Source organism: Spermophilus citellus (genome assembly GCF_964194105.1).
Source record: "Spermophilus citellus genome assembly, chromosome: 12".
In the NCBI taxonomy this organism is placed as follows: Eukaryota; Metazoa; Chordata; class Mammalia; order Rodentia; family Sciuridae; genus Spermophilus; species Spermophilus citellus.
Genome location: NC_138198.1, coordinates 78,434,206 through 78,452,536, shown reverse-complemented (window position 1 = coordinate 78,452,536; position 18,331 = coordinate 78,434,206). Strand labels below are relative to the sequence as shown.

General features: G+C 35.6%; 1 pseudogene across 1 annotated transcript in view; it reads right to left on the bottom strand.

Moving 5' to 3' along the window:
• The window catches only part of LOC308631654 (peptidyl-prolyl cis-trans isomerase D-like), a 134,943-nt pseudogene that overhangs the window by 76,729 nt on the left and 39,883 nt on the right, over positions 1 to 18,331 (bottom strand). The gene's annotated exons all lie outside the window — the stretch shown is intronic.

Genomic DNA, 18,331 nt, shown 5'->3' with positions numbered 1-18,331 from the left:
CTAGTGTGGGGTAGGGGACCCATAATGATGGAGCAACTCTGTTCACCTTATAGCCAGTAAACAAAAGAAATATGAAGAGATTGGAATCCCACAATCCCCTTTGAGGACATACTCCCAATAGCTAAAACCTCCCACTGGGCCCCATCTCTTACAATTTCCACCTGGATACCAAAACTTTAATTCATGGGCCTTTGGGAGATATTTAAAATCCAAACTTCAGCAATCAATACATGGATATAAAAAACACTTTAACAGTTTGTTCTAAACTGCTAGAACAGTTTTTCCTATGGAACACTAGCCCTACATGAGGTTGCACATAGGTTCTGTGATCACATTTCCTAGCACATCTTCAACGTGCTAATAATGTACACCATGCTTTTCCTAACAAGGGCTATATAGTAAATGTATTCCAAGTAAAGTTCACCATAGAACTCATTTTATAAAGTACCTAAATAGAATAGTGCACTATGAATGCTCTGCAGGGTCTTTATGGATCCTTGTAACTCCCCAAATTCTGGAAAATGTCCTAGGGAATAGCTTTCATAGCTTAAGATCACCATGTAAGACAAGTTAGTAGTAAACTTAAAGAATTCACTCATCCAAAATTTGGTAGAGAAAAAAAATACAGATTTAGAAAGACCTCAGGATAAAATTTATGAAGGGCATATTTATCAGCTACTGAAAGAAACTAGAAGTAGATGCCAGATTAGTCATTTAGCCTGTTTCCAATCCGTCCCTCTGTGCCATTATTGAGAGTGTGTTCCAGGTTGTAAGACCCAGGCCCCACCCAGGATGACAACTCATGGGTTCCTAACTCAAATTTATTTCAGGATGGCATCTAACACTGTATTCATTCTTCTTAGTGATAATAAGATGAACTCAAGGCTTAAAAATAATTGTGTTTAAATTTAGACTAATCTACATTTATAGTCTTTCCAATCTCAATATATTTCTTTTGAACTAATGCTTATTATTTATTCTTTATTTTCCTTCAGTATTAAACTGAATTAGAAAGTGAAATTTTATGAGAAATACTTTGTAAAGTTCTGTCTTACCCTAAAATTAAAGCAATACATATGTCATCTTTTTTTTAAAAAAAAAAAGCAATATAATATCCTGACCATACAATAAAGGAAAAATACTAATTCATAGTAAGATGAGATGAACTGCAACATTTAAATGCTCAGGTTCTGCATAATTCCTGACTCCTACCCTCTACATAGGCATAGCTCCCACCCTCACTTTGACAACTCAGAACACCTCTTTTCATCTCAAAAATGCCTTCCAAGTATCTATTTCTCCCTCATTTAAAATCAGTATATTAAAGAATTTTAAGTAGAGAGCAGTGCCTTCTTTACTTTTCTAAAAGATCACTTTGGCTATTGTGTGGAGGATGACAGGAGAGGGTGGGAGGGGGCCATGCACTGATCTGAGCAGAAGATGCCTCATTCATTCTCTCACCATCAAATCTTTAGTCAGTCTTCTCCCTGTGTCCAGATGCCCACTGGACATCTCTATTTGGATATGCTGGTGATATGTGAAATATTTCAATCCCCAAATTAAATTTTGGATTCCCCTCATTCTTCTACTACAAACCAGCTTTTAATTTTATCACTTTATCATTTTATATATCTCTGCAGAATTTCTAGAACTTCTTCTTTGCTTTATATCCAACACCAGCCTTGAGTTTCCATCTGCACATGACGACAGCTTCTTAACTGGACCACTGCCTTATATCTCCAATGGCAATCCACTGTACGAACAGCTTTTTAAACAATCACTCTCAAATACCAACATCTACAAATCATTCACTCCTTACCAGCACTATCTTACCCTGATAATTGTGAAGCTGGCTGGATCTTTTGCATGGCATGATGTGGCCATGGTACAAGCAATGAACCAAACTCATGACCAAAGCATCATACTATGTAAATTATCCATCCAATGTGATGTCTTTCCTATTCTTCCCCTACATTGCCTACTGTCCTTTGCAATTTCTTACAGTATCTCAGAGAGACTTAACCACTACCCAGCACATCTAGTACTCTGAAAAAGCAAGAACATTTTGTTCTCTCCTCTTGAATTTCTCTTAAATTTTACACACACACACACACACACACACACACACACACAGAGTAGGTTCTCAGGGTTTGATAAATTCATTTCCAATGATAAAAGATTCAAAATTATGTCATAACAGTGCAAGATGAAAACCTTGAGCTTTTTCATTGGATTTAAGATTATATTTGAGGGAGCTGGGGTTGTGGCTCAATGGCAGAGCACTTGCCTAGCACATGCAAGGCCCTAGGTTCAATCCTCAGCACCACATAAAAATAAATAAATAAATAAAGGTATTGTGTCCAACTACAACAACAACAACAAAAAAAAAAAAAGATTACATGTGACCTTTCAAACTACCTGCTCGTTCTACCGTGGTACATCCTTTAAATTTTCTATAAAAGAGCAGCACAATGTGACTTTGAAGCACTGATTCTGAAGTCAGATTGTCTGGCCCAAACTTCAGAAATACCATGTACTGTGATAAGTATTTAGACAAGCTAAATAAACTCTCTGTGCCTTGATTTCCTGAACCAGGAAATAAGTGGTAATGGTATCTACTTCATAAACTTTTTTTGAGGACAGAATATAAAGTACTTACCATGGTACTTGAGACAAAGTAAGTATTGAGCAAGTATTAGCTTTTATTATTGAAGTAGTTTGACCCTAAAACAGAAATTTAAGTGTATGTGTATAGATAGTGTTTTAGTCAGCCTTTTTTCCCCTGTGACTACAACACCAACAAGAACAATATTGGAGAGGAAAAGTTTATTTGAGGGCTCACTATTTCAGAGGTCTTTGTCCATAGAGGCTGGCTCCATTCCTTGGGGCTCAAGGTGAGGTGGACATCATTCTGAAGAGCGTGACAGAGAGAAGCAGCTCACATGATGATCAGAAAGCTGACAGAGAGGCACTCCACTCTCCAGATACAAAATATATACCTCATAGCCATGCCCCCAATGAACCACTTCCTCTAGCCATGCCCACCTGCCTCCAGTTACCACTCAGTTAATCCCACCAAGGATTAATTCACTGACTAAGTTAAGGTTATAACCCAATCATCTCTCCTCCAAACCTTATTTCATTGTCTCACACATGAGCATTTGGGGGGATACCTCACATCCAAACTATGATTGATGAAAGATAGATAGATAGATAGATAGATAGATAGATAGATAGATAGATAGATAGATAGATAATGTAAAATCCATAGCCTTCTTCTTCAATGAAGATATAAAGCAAATCAGATAGTTGGAACATTTATAATCCCACTGGGAAAATAATTAAAAATTAGAACTAAGACATAGGGTCTAGGATAAAGGAAAGGTTTAAAAAGCAACCACATTCCATTTATCACTCTCATCAAAGATTTGTGACACTTTAAAAGGCTTATGAAAGAGGCCTAATGAGACAGTTTAGAAAAGTTGGGTTCTCAATGGTGTGTTTCTTATGAAATCCTGATTTTAATTCATTGATGACAATCTTTCAGCCACCTAGGAATTTTAATTTTGTTGAAATCACAAAGAAATTGTACAAAGGTCCCTTCCTTTCAGACCAGAAATTAAGAGTAAGAGAAAGTGAATTTTCCCTATTTTCCAAGTAGGTTATTCTATTCAGAGCCAGAAGCATACCTTTTTTAAAAAATTATTTTTTTAGATATTGATGGACCTTTATTTTATTCATTTATTTATATGTGGTGCTGAGAATCAAACCCAGTGCCTCACACATTCTAGGCAATAACTAAGCCACAACTCCAGCCCCCAAATGCATAGCTTTTTATATCACCCTGTTAAAAGCATATTTTGATTTTTTTTTAAAAGTAGCAATAAAGTATGCAGTTATTAACAATAATATTTTGGCCAAACGATGAATGTCAATGACACAAAGATTCCAACAATAGTCTTGGATTTGGATTTAATAACACAAAACTTTATGTGGATTGATGCTTTCCTCCATGCTTTAAGAATGCATCACAAATGCAGAGAAGGGACCAAGGGAAAAGATACTTTCAGAGACGTTGCAGATCCCTTTCACAGAAGTAGGAGACAAAGAAAAGCCACCTGGTAGCTTTTTCTTTGCACAAGAAGAACATCTTATAGCACAATTCCAGAGTTGAAGCAGAAGGAAGATTTTTATTCACAACATTTTCAAGTGCCAGACCACAATGCAGACTTAGTTCTGTCCCTAAGTGTTCAAAAATTTTCCTTCACCTCTCACAGCAGACTTCTGCAGTGAGAAGCCTGAGCACTACACAGTCAGAGTGTTGATGTTCTGCTAGAAAAGTCCCTAGCTTCCAAGAATAGCAGGGCAAATTCTCCAAAAAGCAGAGCTACCCTCAGGACAGAACTCACTTGCACATCTAGTTCAGCTCAACCTTCTGACCCACAAGAGACTTTCTCCTTCTAGGGGTTTCTACAGCAAGGGCTTTCAAATTGCTAATGTTGGTCTTTATTTAAATCAGTCTTGCACTGATACCTAATTGAATGACATCTGCTCAGAAAAACTGTAAACTTTCATATCAAGGGAGGTCTCTAGGATATCCCTTCGGAGCCAAACAAATGCATTATTAAATCAATACTGGGGCTGGGGTTGTGGCTCAAGCGGTAGCGCGCTCGCCTGGCATGCGTGTGGCCCGGGTTCGATCCTCAGCACCACATACCAACAAAGATGTTGTGTCCGCCGAGAACTAAAAAATAAATATTAAAAATTCTCTCTCTCTCTCTCTCTCTCTCTCTCTCTTTCCTCTCTCACTCTCTCTAAAAAAAAAATAAATCAATACTGAATGAGTAAGTTACTTACTGAGAAAAGAAAAAGGAAAAAATACTTAAGTAACACAGAATCCCTCACTATGTTTATGTGTAACTATAAAATATTTTCTGTGTTCATCTCTGGTAAATGAGACAACTTTAAATGGTTTAAGTTCATCCATTCAATACTTAGTGCCTGCCCTTTGAGGGAAGGAACACAACTGAAAGTACAGCTAAGAACAGGTCACTAGGACCCTTATACATCATGATGAGGAGTAGGAGTTTATCTTTTGTGGATTGGAAAGGCATTGAGTAATTTTTTTTGCAGGGTATAAAATAGGCAATTTTGTTTCATAGCTAAAACGCTCGGAGGACAATGCAAAAGATGGATTTGAGGGGCAAAACTAGAAGTAGGGATAGACACAAGACACCAGGAGAAAAAATGACAGGAACTTCACTTAGGGAAACAGTCCTAAGGATGAGGATCTGAGAACAGGCAAAAGATACAAAACTAGAGACTACTTTTTCCTACCTTGGAAAAAAGGTAGGAAAAAACTAACAATTCAAGGACAACTCTCAGGTGATTAACATATACACTGAAAATGCCATATTGGGGAGTTTTGTGAGTTTTAAATTGAGATACAATATTTGTACTTATTTATGAGGTACAGCATTATAAATGAATACATGTATACAACGTGTAATGATCAAATCAGGGTAACTAGTATTTCCATCTCCTCGAATTTTATTTGTTTTTACCTTATAATCTGCAAGAGGTCCTGAATAAACTGGTGTTTATCCCACCTCTAATACTAGGCACATGCTCAAGAACATAGTAGCTACTTATAGTATATAGGCCTATATACTGTTAGATCCATTTTATGTATACACATACATATTAAATAAAGTTTACTGTAATAAAAACTTCTGTAATAAAATACACATGTAAAAAAGAAAAATGAATAAACCAAAATTGCATTTCATAAAATAAATGATAGGGTTTTTTTTAACCTTTGTTTTGTTTATTTATTTTTATGTGTTGCTGAGGATCAAACCCAGGACTTTGCACGTGTTAGACGAGCACTCTCCCACTTAGCCACAACCCCAGCACTAAATGTTAGTTTTTTAAGCTGTGCCTTCACAGGAATCAAATAAAAATTGGAAATCAGACTGATCTCCATGAAGAAAAAGTCAAAGCTTGTTTTCAAGTACCAAGCTGTGAGCTACAGACAGAAAGCTTTATTTTCCTTTAGAACAAGTTCATAAAGGCATGATGACCACAAGGTCTGTGAAATGCCATCAGTCTTGACTTAAGATTCTTCTTGGTAATAGGGAATAATATCATTCTCTTGTTTTTTTGTGAGGTTAAGTGTAAAGGTAATATCAGATTTGATCCCTTGTAAATGTAATAGTACTTAATATACGAATCCTTAATAACTTTGTTTTCTTACAGTTTAATAGAGTTTTTATCAGTCAAGGTCCCAATAGATAATAAATGGTCAACTCACAACAGCCTAACTGGAACAAAGTTTATTTGTGGAGATTAATGAGAAAGGCATTGCTATGGGAAACCACAAGACATAGAAGAGTCACCCAGGGCTGGTTCCCTGATTGCCACCATCCATATCCCAGAATGAAGGAAGGAAGGCAGTGATTTCCAGAATCTGGAGAGACAGTTAAGTAAAGAAAGGTCCCTTGAGGTGACGAGAGGCCTTCTGTTAAGGACGGAGTCAACTCCACCATAACTAAAAATAAAAACAGGCAAAGAGTCAACACTTCCTCCTTCCCTCTGGTCTCTTACCAGGGCTCCCTATTGGTCAAACCCATCTGAAGACAGAAGGCATGGAAGGAAGCCCATTGTTGTAGGACGTGCAGGTCAGCCCCCGCCCAGGCAGAAAGAGTGGGAAAAGGTGGACCGTGGGTCTAGAGCAGAAGATACCAACTTACAGTTATTTATTTACAGACAGGGTCTCACTGAGTTTTTCTATCCAGAAAAGACTACCTTCATCTATTTAGTGTTTAAAATGGTTTTCATCTCCTCCTTCTTGTGGAGGAGAATTTTTTCCTAAGTATACATTAATTTCTAGGTATGCAGCTATCCACCAGCCCCAGGTCCCATGTCAACATGTCAGCAGATAATCTAAGAGAACACTGGAGTAGCAAGTCACAGAAAGTGCAAAGTGAAATGCCCAGGGAAATAGTAAATGAATATTTTAAGAATTATACCAGAAAATATTTAGAATTCCTTAGAAATCATTTAGGATTCAGGGTTGGTTTTATGATTTGTATGGTATACATAGTCACGCAAGCACATATGAGGACCTTTGGTTTTTATCTTCTTTTGGAGATTTAAAATCTGTCTGTGGACTTGGACTTCATCAGCCTCTTTTTTTTTGGGGGGGGGGGGGGAGGACCAGGGATTGAACTTAGAGGCACTTGACCACTGAGCCACATCCTCAGCCCTATTTTGTATTTTATTTACAGACAGGGTCTCACTGAGTTGCTTAGCACCTCCCTTTTTGCTGAGGCTGGCTTTGAACTAACTCATGATCCTCCTGTCAGCCTCCCAAGGTGCTGGGATTAAAGGCGAGCTCCACCGCACCGGCTCATCAGCTCTTTTTATCTAATTAACTAGACACTTCCACAAAAAGTACTATTTCAATCTGAAAAGTATCATTTTTTTTTTTTTTGCTCTTTCCACTACTTACCAACAATACAAATTTTTTTTTTCTTGTCTTATAGGTCCATTTATCACACCATAAATCCAAAGGGATTAGATTTCCATCTAGCATTTTCTAGAACCACTTTACATGTTAAATACAGAGCACTACAGCAACAAAATACACAAGTAACATTGGGAAAAATGGTAAGAGGTGGTCATTGCTTTTTTTTTTTTTTTAATACAGCATTGTTTTCAAGGGAGGGATTCAGAACAGCACTCTTAAATGTGAGTGAATTAGGATATTCGTGAGGTTAGGATCCAAGTTGTGTCCTACACTGTGTACCATCATGAATATAAAGCATATTTTTAAAGGCACTGGAGTCTCCTGATGAATGTTTTGAAACTTAGGGTAAAGGCATTAAAATCTATGGGGCCACAAGGATTCTAAATAGGGCCAGATTGGCAAGGACTCTAAAATCAATCCCTGAATATAGTTATTTTATTTATTCATCTATTTACTGGGGTTTTTACATCCTACCTTCTTCCCAAAATAAATAAAATGCTTCACTGTTGTTTTGTCCATGCTTTTTGGATCTTTCCTTGAATTAGGAACCGACAGCTTAGATCACGTTCTATCAGAGCAATGAAATCACAGCCCAGCCTCTTGTTATTTAAGGACCAGGATTCGCTCACTGGAGGTGAGGCTGACTGAGTGAAAGAGCCTGATTTATATCAGTGCACTGCCAGCAGGACAGGGCTCACAGCCCCTGCCTCCCACTGGGAACGAGATCTATAAAGGAAGCTAAGCCCCTATTTTCCCACCAGGGCACTCATTGTACAGTGTCAACTTACAGAATTTTCAAAAGCAGCACTTCAGTGGGTAAAACAAGAAGGGTTCTCAAACATCTTTGGATTATTACTAGTTAAAGGATAAGAACAATAAGAAATACAGGTTCATGGTAGGAGATCTTAGACAAATAATAGGTACAGGGAAAAAAAAAAGACGTTGTTACTTTGAACCTGATATCACAAATGCCATTCAGAAAAAAACAGTTGTGTTTGGTTAAACTTGCATTTGAAATGCCAAGTTTAAAATGTTCATCTCATTCACTCATTCATGAGACTATAATCGTTTATAATCCACCTATTTATATACTGATGTTCTTTGTCATAATGGTACCAGTTTTAAACATCCAATCTTCTTACTAGAAGCTGTACTGCCCAATGTCTGTTTTAATGGGTCTTCTACTACACCGAATGTTAAAAATTTCAAATATTATCTTGGGCATAAATATTGTCAAAGTACCTTTCGTGAAAGATGCTTATCAACCTTCTTGTTAGCATGTAGAAAAATGTAAAAGAATATTGCTCTGGCTGAGCATGATGGCCTTCACCGGTCGATTCTCCTAGATTCAGAAGGCTGAGGCAGGAGAATCGCAAGTTCAAGAGAGACTTAGAGACTCAAGCCTTCATAAGCCTAAAAGATTTAATGAGACCCTGCCTCAAAAATTTAAAAACTTTAGAAGTCTGAGGATGTAGCACAGTGGAGGAACACCCCTGGCTTCAATCCCCAATGCAAAAAAAGAAAAGAAATGAAAGAAAAGAATATTGTCCCTGCCTTAAGAAGAAAACAGAAAATAAGCTAAAAAGCATGCTTTGCTTTAAAGTCATCAAAGCACCATGGACACAAGCAAAAGGGAGTGTTTCTTTTCCAAGTGAGTAAAGATTAGCAACAGCCTAATGATAGCTTTCCCACCCCAGGGTCTTACCTGTGGATACTAGAGGAGATAGGAGAGGAGCTGATCTGCTATAAGCAGTTCTTTGTTGAGACAAGAAGAAAACCAATGAAAGTGTATGATTGTGTGGACTGGAGAAGTGATATAAAATCTAGAGGGACCCCAAATAAAATACCAGTCTTACTGATCCTGCAGTTGTTCCCAACTCTTGCTGAGTAAATAATTTGAGCTGAGATCATAAGCTTCTAGTTCCTGAGTCACATATCCCTGCTTAAGGGTGGAAGTGAGCTTATCCTTAAGAAATTTAAAAGCAGAAGTGATCTGGAATTACTAACCCAACTCAACTCTAATAAAATCAAAAATACCAACCCTTTACCTACTTTCCTGACCAAGGAAAAGACATCTCTACTATGGAGAAAAAAAAAAGTCTAGGTACTGGGGTTGTGGCTTGTAGAGCACTTGCCTAGCACATGTGAGGCACTGGGTTCGATCCTCAGCACCACATAAAAATAAATAAATAAAATAAAAGTATTATGTCTATTTACAACTAAGAAAGTTGTTTTTTGGGTTTTTTTTTTTTTGAAAGTCTAGTTCAAGCTGTGCCTCAGTGGTAGAGTGCTTGCCTAGCATTGGGGGGGTGGGGGTAGGAGGGGCACTGGGTTTGATTCACAGCAACACGTATAAATAAATAAATAAATATCCATCAACAAACTAACAAAAATATATTTTTTAAAAAGTCTAATTCAGGCTTTATTTTTTTTACAGTAATAATAAGTATGTAATCAAAAAAGTTGAGACATAGGCTAAGGCTCAAAAATGTAGGGGGGAACTAGGCATGGTTGGTGCAAGCCTATAATCCTAGCTGCTCAGAAGGCTGAGGCAGAAGGATCCCAAGTTCAAGGTCAGCCTCAGCCACTTAGTGAGACCCTGTTTCAAAATAAACAATTAAAAAGTGCCAGGTATGATGCTCAGTGGTGGAACACCCTTGGGTTCAATCCTTGGTAGCATATACACGCACACACAAATGAAAGCAAAAGGCAATAGGTACAGACCTGCAGTTGGCTAAGATGTTGACTTAAACCATTTCTTTCCCAGACTTGGACTTTAAAATAGCTATTATAAGTTTTTTTAAAAAAATACATTAAAACATGAACAAAATGAATAATCAGATAAATATTTTAGTGAAGAGATGGAAGCTCTGAAGAAAACAAACTGGAAATAATAGAAATTTAAAACTGAAATAAAGAATTCATCATATGGGCTTCAAAACAGAGAGGACATAGTAGAATAATAATCAGCGAACTTGTAGACAAGTTCAATTACCATGAAAAATACCAGGTCTGAAAAATAAGGAGATAAAATAATTAGAAATAATTAGAAACAAATAATACCAAGGTACCAGAAACTTATGAAAGAAAACACATGCAGAATTGGAAGAAAACAGAATATGAGAGAAGAAATATGAAAATATATTGGAATTTTTTTTAATTTGTGAAAATCATCAACCCAAAGATTCCTAGGCTTAACAAATATCATTCCAAACAAATATAAATAATACTATACCAAGGACTTATAATTAAGCTATGGAAACAATATATATAAATTATTTACAAAGTACAAATATATATAATTCTATACATAATTTGCTTTCAAATATATAAAAATACATTTATAATTTATATTTAAATTTTATATATAATTTATATTTATTATTTATAATATACATTTATAATTACATGTATATACAATTTGAAAATATAAATTGAAAAGCCTAAAAGCAGCCAGATGAAGAGAGACATATATAGAGAAAATCAACAGCAATATGAGAATAGCAGAAACTTCTCACCAGAAACAATGGAAGCCAGAATAATATGTTCAAAAGACTGAAAGAAAAAAAAAGTCAACCTATAATCCTATATCCTACAGAAATAAAGATGAAAGAAAGATATTTTTCAGACAAAAAAAAAACCCAGAATTATCATCATCATCAGTCCCTCACTTCAAAAATTACTAAAGGAGCCAGGTGCAGTGGCACATGCTTCTAATCCCAGGGGCTCCAGAGGCTGAGGCAGGAGCATCTTGAGTTCAAAACCAGACTCAATAGTTTAGCAAGGCACTGATTAATTTAGCAAGATCCTGTCTCAAAATAAAATATACAAAGGGCTGAGGATGAGTCTTAGTGGTTAAGTGCCCCTAGGTTCAATCCCAAATTCAGAAAAAAAAAAATACTAAAAGAAGTTCTTCAAACTGCAAAATAATGATTCTAGATGAAAACAGATTTGCAGAAGTGGTTTCTATGTGGATAATTATAAAAGACTGTAACTTTTTTTAAGTTCTTGTTGAACACTTTTTTGTATGCATGTGTGGTGCTGGGGATAGAACACAGGGCCTCCTGAATGCTGGGCAGGTTCTCTGCTATTGAGCTACATCCCCAGCCTCTGTATTTAACATCTTTATGGAAAATTGATTAAAGCAAAACAAAAGTCAACAATGTATTGTACAACTTCTAACAACATAGAAGAATATATGATATTCAGAGCACAAATGATGAGAGTGAGCTCAATGGTGTATACTTGTATAAACTTCCTGCATTGTTTGTAAAATGTTTCAATATTAAAATAGATTGTGAGACATTAAAGATGCATTTTGTAATTCTGAGAGTAACAACTGATTCAACAAACAGGTATATATAAAAAGCCAACAAGGCAAAAAAAAAAATTTAAGTAAACAATTGATTTATTTCTAAAAGGCAGAAAAAGAGAACAAAAAATAATAGGATCCTGGCAACCTTGAACTTCCCAGCCTCCAAAACCATGAGTGAATTAATTTCTGTTGATTGTAAATTATCAGTCTGTCATAACAGCACAAAAAAGACAAAGATCATAATCTTACCCAGTCTCCTGGCTTTAAAAAAAAAAAAGCATCTAGGCTGTAATGATTCCAAAAGGTACAACTCCAGCCTACACTCTTTCTTAAACTGGCTCTATTTTGATATCTAACAGGCAAACTTAACATATCCAAGAATGAGTTCTTGTTTTTTTTTCAAATTGCTCTTCCTAAAAGCTTCCCAACCTCAGTAAATTGCAATTCTACACTTCAGTTGCTTAAATCAAATTCCTTGATTTAAGAGTCATCCTTGCTTTAAGGATTATCTCGACTCTTCTCTTTATTTTACACTCTGAATTTGCTCCATTAGCAAATCCAGTCTACGCTACCTTCAATCTATATCCAGATCCAACCACTTCTTAACCTTCTCTGCCTCTATCACTCCAGTTTAAGAAATCATCCTCTTTCCCATATTATTATTAGAAGGGCTTCCTAACTGGCCTCCCTGCCTCACCCTTTGACTGCTGTATACACTAACGCCATCAGTGACCCTTTCCCATTTTAACTCACATCATGTTGCTCTGCCTGAAATCCTCCACAGCTTCCCACCCCAACCCAAATCAAAGCCAAAGCCTTCACAATCATTTCAAGGCTCTACACAATCTAGTCCCATCTCTCTCTCTCCGATCTCAACCCCATCTTATTTAACCCACCAGTGCCTTCTTGTTCCCCAAACACACCAGCTTTACTGTCACCTAAATTCTTGCAGGAATTTCTCCCGCAAATATCCTTATGGTTTTATTATTTCTTTTCCATCTTTGCTCATAAATTACCTTCCTAGTGAAGATTTGTCTGGCTACACTATCTAAAATTTCAATTTCCCCCAAACATTGTCTGTCTCCTTCTCTTACTTCCTCTTTAGTGTTCATCACCATCTACCCTAATGTAGATATTATTCATGTATCTTGTGAAAGTACTTTTGTGATTGTGTGTGCAGTGAGGATTGAACCCAAGGCATTGGGGATTGAACCCTAGTTCACGCTAGGCAAACACAACTAAGCAACAATCCTAACCCTAGCACCATTTTTTTCCATATTTTTTATTGGTACATTATTTTTATTGGTAAATAATGGTATGATTTGTTGCTACAGATTCTTACATGCACATAATAAACAATATAATTTGTTCAATATCATTCCTCAGTATTTCCCCTTTCCCTCTCCTCCTCCTGCCCCCTAGTCCCTTTTTTCACTACTCTACTGATCTCCCTTTAATTTTTATGAAATCCCTGGCCCTCTGATCTTTGTTTCCTATTTCCCCCTCTAACTAACTTTTACATATGAGAAAAAATTTGACACCTTGCACTTCTCAGTTTCACTTATTTCACTTAACATAATAATCTTTAGTTCTATCCATTTTCCTGCAGATGACATCTTTTTTTTTTTAACCAGGGATTAAACCCAGGGATGCTTTACCACTGAGGCCATCCCCAGACCTATCTAGTATTTTATTTAGAGACAGGATCTCACTAAGTTGCTTAGGGCCTCAATAAGTTGCTAAGGCTGACTTTGAACTTTCGATCTTCCTATCTCTGCCTCCCAAGCTCCTGGGATTACAGTTATGTGCCCCAAGTCTGGCTCATTTTTCTTTATGAGTGAATAAAACTCCATTGTCTTTGTATACCACATTTTCTTTATTCATTCATCTGTCGATGGACACCTAGGCTGCTTTCATAGTTTGGCTATTGTGAATTGCCTAGCACCATTTTTAATGCTTCATTTGCTATCCTAATTGAAACAGTGCATAGTTTAGTATATTTGTTAATAACAAATAAATATTTTAAACAACAAATATTTTAAATAACAAATAAATATATTAACAAATAAATATTTGGTAAATGCATGTGTAGAAGATTCAGTTTTCTAGTTGAAATCAGACCTAAAGATAGATTCCACACTTGCACAGAATCATGAGATTTCCTAGGTAATGCCCACTTAAACCCCTCAAAACACAGTGACTACCATGTACAAGAATATAGATATGATATTATAGTGCTAAGCACATCGTACATGCTAATTGAATCTTCAAAACAATCCTGTAGTTGTCATTATCCAATCTTATAAATGAGGAAATTAAAGCTTAGAGAGTTTTACTAAATAGCATAAAGTCTCAGAGATGGCATGATACTATGCCAAAATCAGAATTTGAATATAGCTGGACTGCATCACCATGTCACACATAAAACAAAATCATGTTATATAAAGTGATCATAAAGCCAAAAAAATACAAGCCTTTTCAATGTTAGTATTTTTTATAAAGAACTCATTGTTTTATTTCTCATCTGTGTCACAAATCTACTAATATTCCACATAAACCATATTCTTTTTCATTATTTTCTGCCATAAGTTACTGATTTCAGAGGAAACTTGAGATTTTTAGAGGGAGAAATTTGTATTTCCTCATTAGTTAATTTGATTAATTTTTTTTATTATACTTTTGTATTACCAGGTACAACAGACCCATTTCACACTTGGGCTGTGGTAAAAACAACATTATTTTAATGTATTGAAATAGACCAAGAAGAAAGGAATAAATATGGTCAAGATTTGTATACATTAAAAACTTTTCTTTAGGGGCTGGGGCTGTGGCTCAGCCGTAGAGCATTCACCTAGCACATGCGAGGTGCTGGGTTTGATCTTCAGCACCACATAAAAATAAATAAATAAAATAAAGGTATGTGTCCAACTGCAACTAAAAAACAAATTTTTTTTTTAAAAAAACTGTTCTTCAGATAGCGTCTTCAACAATGGTGCTGGGGAAACTGGAAATCCATATTCAGCAAAATGAAATTAAACCTCTATCTCTCATCATGCACAAAACTCAATTCAAAGTTGATCAAGGACCTAGGAATTGAACCAGAGATTTTAAACCTAATAGAAGAAGAAGTAGGCCCAAATATTTATCATGTTGGATTAAGACCTGACTTCCTTAACGAGACTCCTAAAGCACAAAAAATGAAATCAAGGATCAATAAATAAAATGGATTCAAACTAAAAAGCTTCTTCTTAAGAAAAGAAACAATCAATGAGGTGAAGAGATAGCCTACGACGTGTTGGGAGCAAATTTTTACCACACGCACATCAGATGGAACATTAATCTCCAGGATATATAAAGAACTTAAAAAATATAACACCAAAAAAACAAAGTACTCAATCAATAAATGGACTAAAGAACTGTACAGACACTTCTCAGAAGAAGATATACAAATCATTAACAAATATATGAAAAAATGTTCAACGTCTCTAGTAATTAGAGAAATGCAAATCGAAACCACTCTAAGATCTCATCTCACTCCAGTCAGAATGGCAGCTATTAGGCATAAAAACAATAAGTGTTGGTGAGGATGTGGGAAAAAGGTACACTCATACACTGCAAATTGGTGCAGCCAATTTGGAAAGCAGTATGGAGATTTCTTGAAAAATTGGGAATGGAACCACTCTTTGACCCAGCTATCCCTCTCCTCGGTCTATACCCAAAGGACCTAAAAAGCAGCATACTACGGGGACACAGCCACATCAATGTTTATAGCAGCACAATTCACAATAGCTAAACTGTGGAGCCAATCTAGAAGCCCTTCAATAGATGAATGGATTTTTTTTAATGTGGCATATATACACAATGGAATTTTACTCAGCAATTAAAGAGAATAAAATCATGGCATTTGCAGGTAAATGGTTGGAGTTAGTGAAGATAATGCTAAGTGAAGTTAGCCAATCCCAAAAACCCAAATGCCAAATGTTTTCTTTGACATAAGGAGGCTGATTCATAGTGGAATAGAGAGAGGAAGTGTGGGAGGAATAGACGAACTCTAGATAGGGCAGAGGAGTTGGAGGGGAAGGAAGGGGGCATGGGGTAATTAATGATGGTGGAATATGGTGATCATTATTATCCAAAGTACAGGTAAGAAGACACATATTGGTGTGAATATACTATGTATACAACCAGATATGAAAAATTGTGTTCTATATATGTAATAAGAATTGTAATGCATTCTGCTGTCATATATAGATAAATTAAAAATAAATAAAATAATATCAACAACAACAACAACAAAAAACTACTCTAAGATTTCATCTCACACTAGTCAGAATGGCAGTAATCAAGAATACAAGCAACAAGTATTAGTGAAGATGTGGGGGGAAAGGCATTCATACATTGCTGGTGGGACTGCAAATTGGTGCCACCAATCTGGAAAGCAGTATGGAGATCCCTTAGAATACTTGGAATGGAAATACCATTTGGCCCAGCTATCCCACTCCTCAGTCTATACCCAAAGGACTTAAAAGCAGCATACTACGGGGACACAGCCACATCAATGTTTAAAGCAGCACAATTCACAATAGCTAAACTGTGGAACAAACCTAGATGCCCTTCAATAGATGAATGGATAAAGAAATTGTAGTATATATACACAATGGAGAATTATTCAGCATTAAAAGACAATAAAATTATAGCATTTGCAGATAAATGGATGGAGTTGGAGAATATCATGCTAAGTGAAATAAACCAATCCCAAAAAACCAGGGGCCCAATGTTTTCTCTGTAAATGGATGCTAATCCATAATGGGGGGTGGGGCATGGGATGAGTGGAGAAATTTTGGATGGGGCAAAGGCAAGGGAGGGAGGGGGAATGGGGGTAAGAAAGATGGTAGAATGAGATGGACATCATTACCCTAGGTACATGTTTGATTGCATGAATGGTGTGACCCTACTTCGTGTACAACCAGAGATGTGAAAAATTGTGCTCCATTTGTATACAATGAATCAAAGAGCTTTCTGCTATAATGTGTAACTGATAAGAACTAATAAAAAATTTTAAAATTTTTAAAATAAAAAAAACTTTTCTTCAGTAATACACATCTCCCTTTTTTAGTCATTAGTAAATTAAAGGACCTACCTAGCAAAAACAATTACAATAAAATTATTCTAATTAGATCATCAGTGTGTACATATATTTTATGCTTTTATACTCTAATTATTCTTATTTTGTATCTTATTATTCCTATTTTGTATTCTTATTTTGTATCTTATTATTCCTATTTTGTATTCTTATTTTGTATATACTGAAAATGCTGCTTCCATTTTGAACCTATTCATAAGTCATCTGAAATGTACTTGTCTTTTAACTCCAAACAAAAAAATAAACTAATGCATTCTATTATATGAGCTTTCATACAATATCTATTGCAATTGATAAGAAAAGAAAGCTTTCATTTTTAACCTCTTTGGGCTCTATGCAATTGTTCATCAGAACTGCACAAGCATGGAAAACAAGAATTAGAGGATTCATTCAGTCAAAAAAAAAATTTAAGTAGGATTAAAACAAGAAGAAATGGTGTAAACACGTTTCAGCTACTGAGCCCATGCTTAATTTCTAATCTTTGTAGGTAGAGCAACCACTTAGTATTTTAAGTGTGTTCTAAGAACAGTTAATAAATATTACATTGATGGTCTGATGCTCTATGTCAGCTCAAGGACATGGAAAAACATTTCGATTGAATGCACATCAGTGAAGTAATCGGCATTTACTTCTGTTTCTTCTATTTGCAACTCATGAATAATTTCTGATTCTAATGATGATAAATCCCCTTCTAATAAGAGTAGCTACAGACTTAGATTTACAGTTAATCACATGAGGAAGTATTTAAGTAAGCTGAAATGGGAATATGCTACAAAGGCAACTGTTGTCCATGTATTTCTTTGAGCAAAGAAAAAGAGATGAAAGATGTTTTGAAAAAACAAGCATTAACTTTACAAGTAGAGCAAAAGAAGCAAATGACAATAAAAGGAAAGCTCTGAAAATCCACAAAATAAAAACAAAACTCCTTTGGTTTTCTCTCAGTCAAATGATATGAATGTTGTCTCTTTTTTAAGATACAGTTGAATATGCAATAGTTAGAAGAATGGACTAGAGTTATAATGCTGAAATAGAAATCATTAAATGTGAAGAAGAAGCTGAAGAACAATATGTATTCATGAATTCTCTTACCAAAAAAAAACACTTTTAACAAAACTGATATATTAATATGTATATATAAATGCCCAGGGAAACATTTGGAAGAATGTTTTACATCCAACTGTAAAAATGGCTTCCTCTAGGAGAAATTTATGATTGGGGTGAGGGGATGGAAGTTTGATGTTTATTCTGGGTAATTCTGGGTTGTTAAAATTTTCAAACACATTTCTATATTACTTGCCAACTTACATAAGAAGAACAAGTAAATAAATGGATAAATATGTAT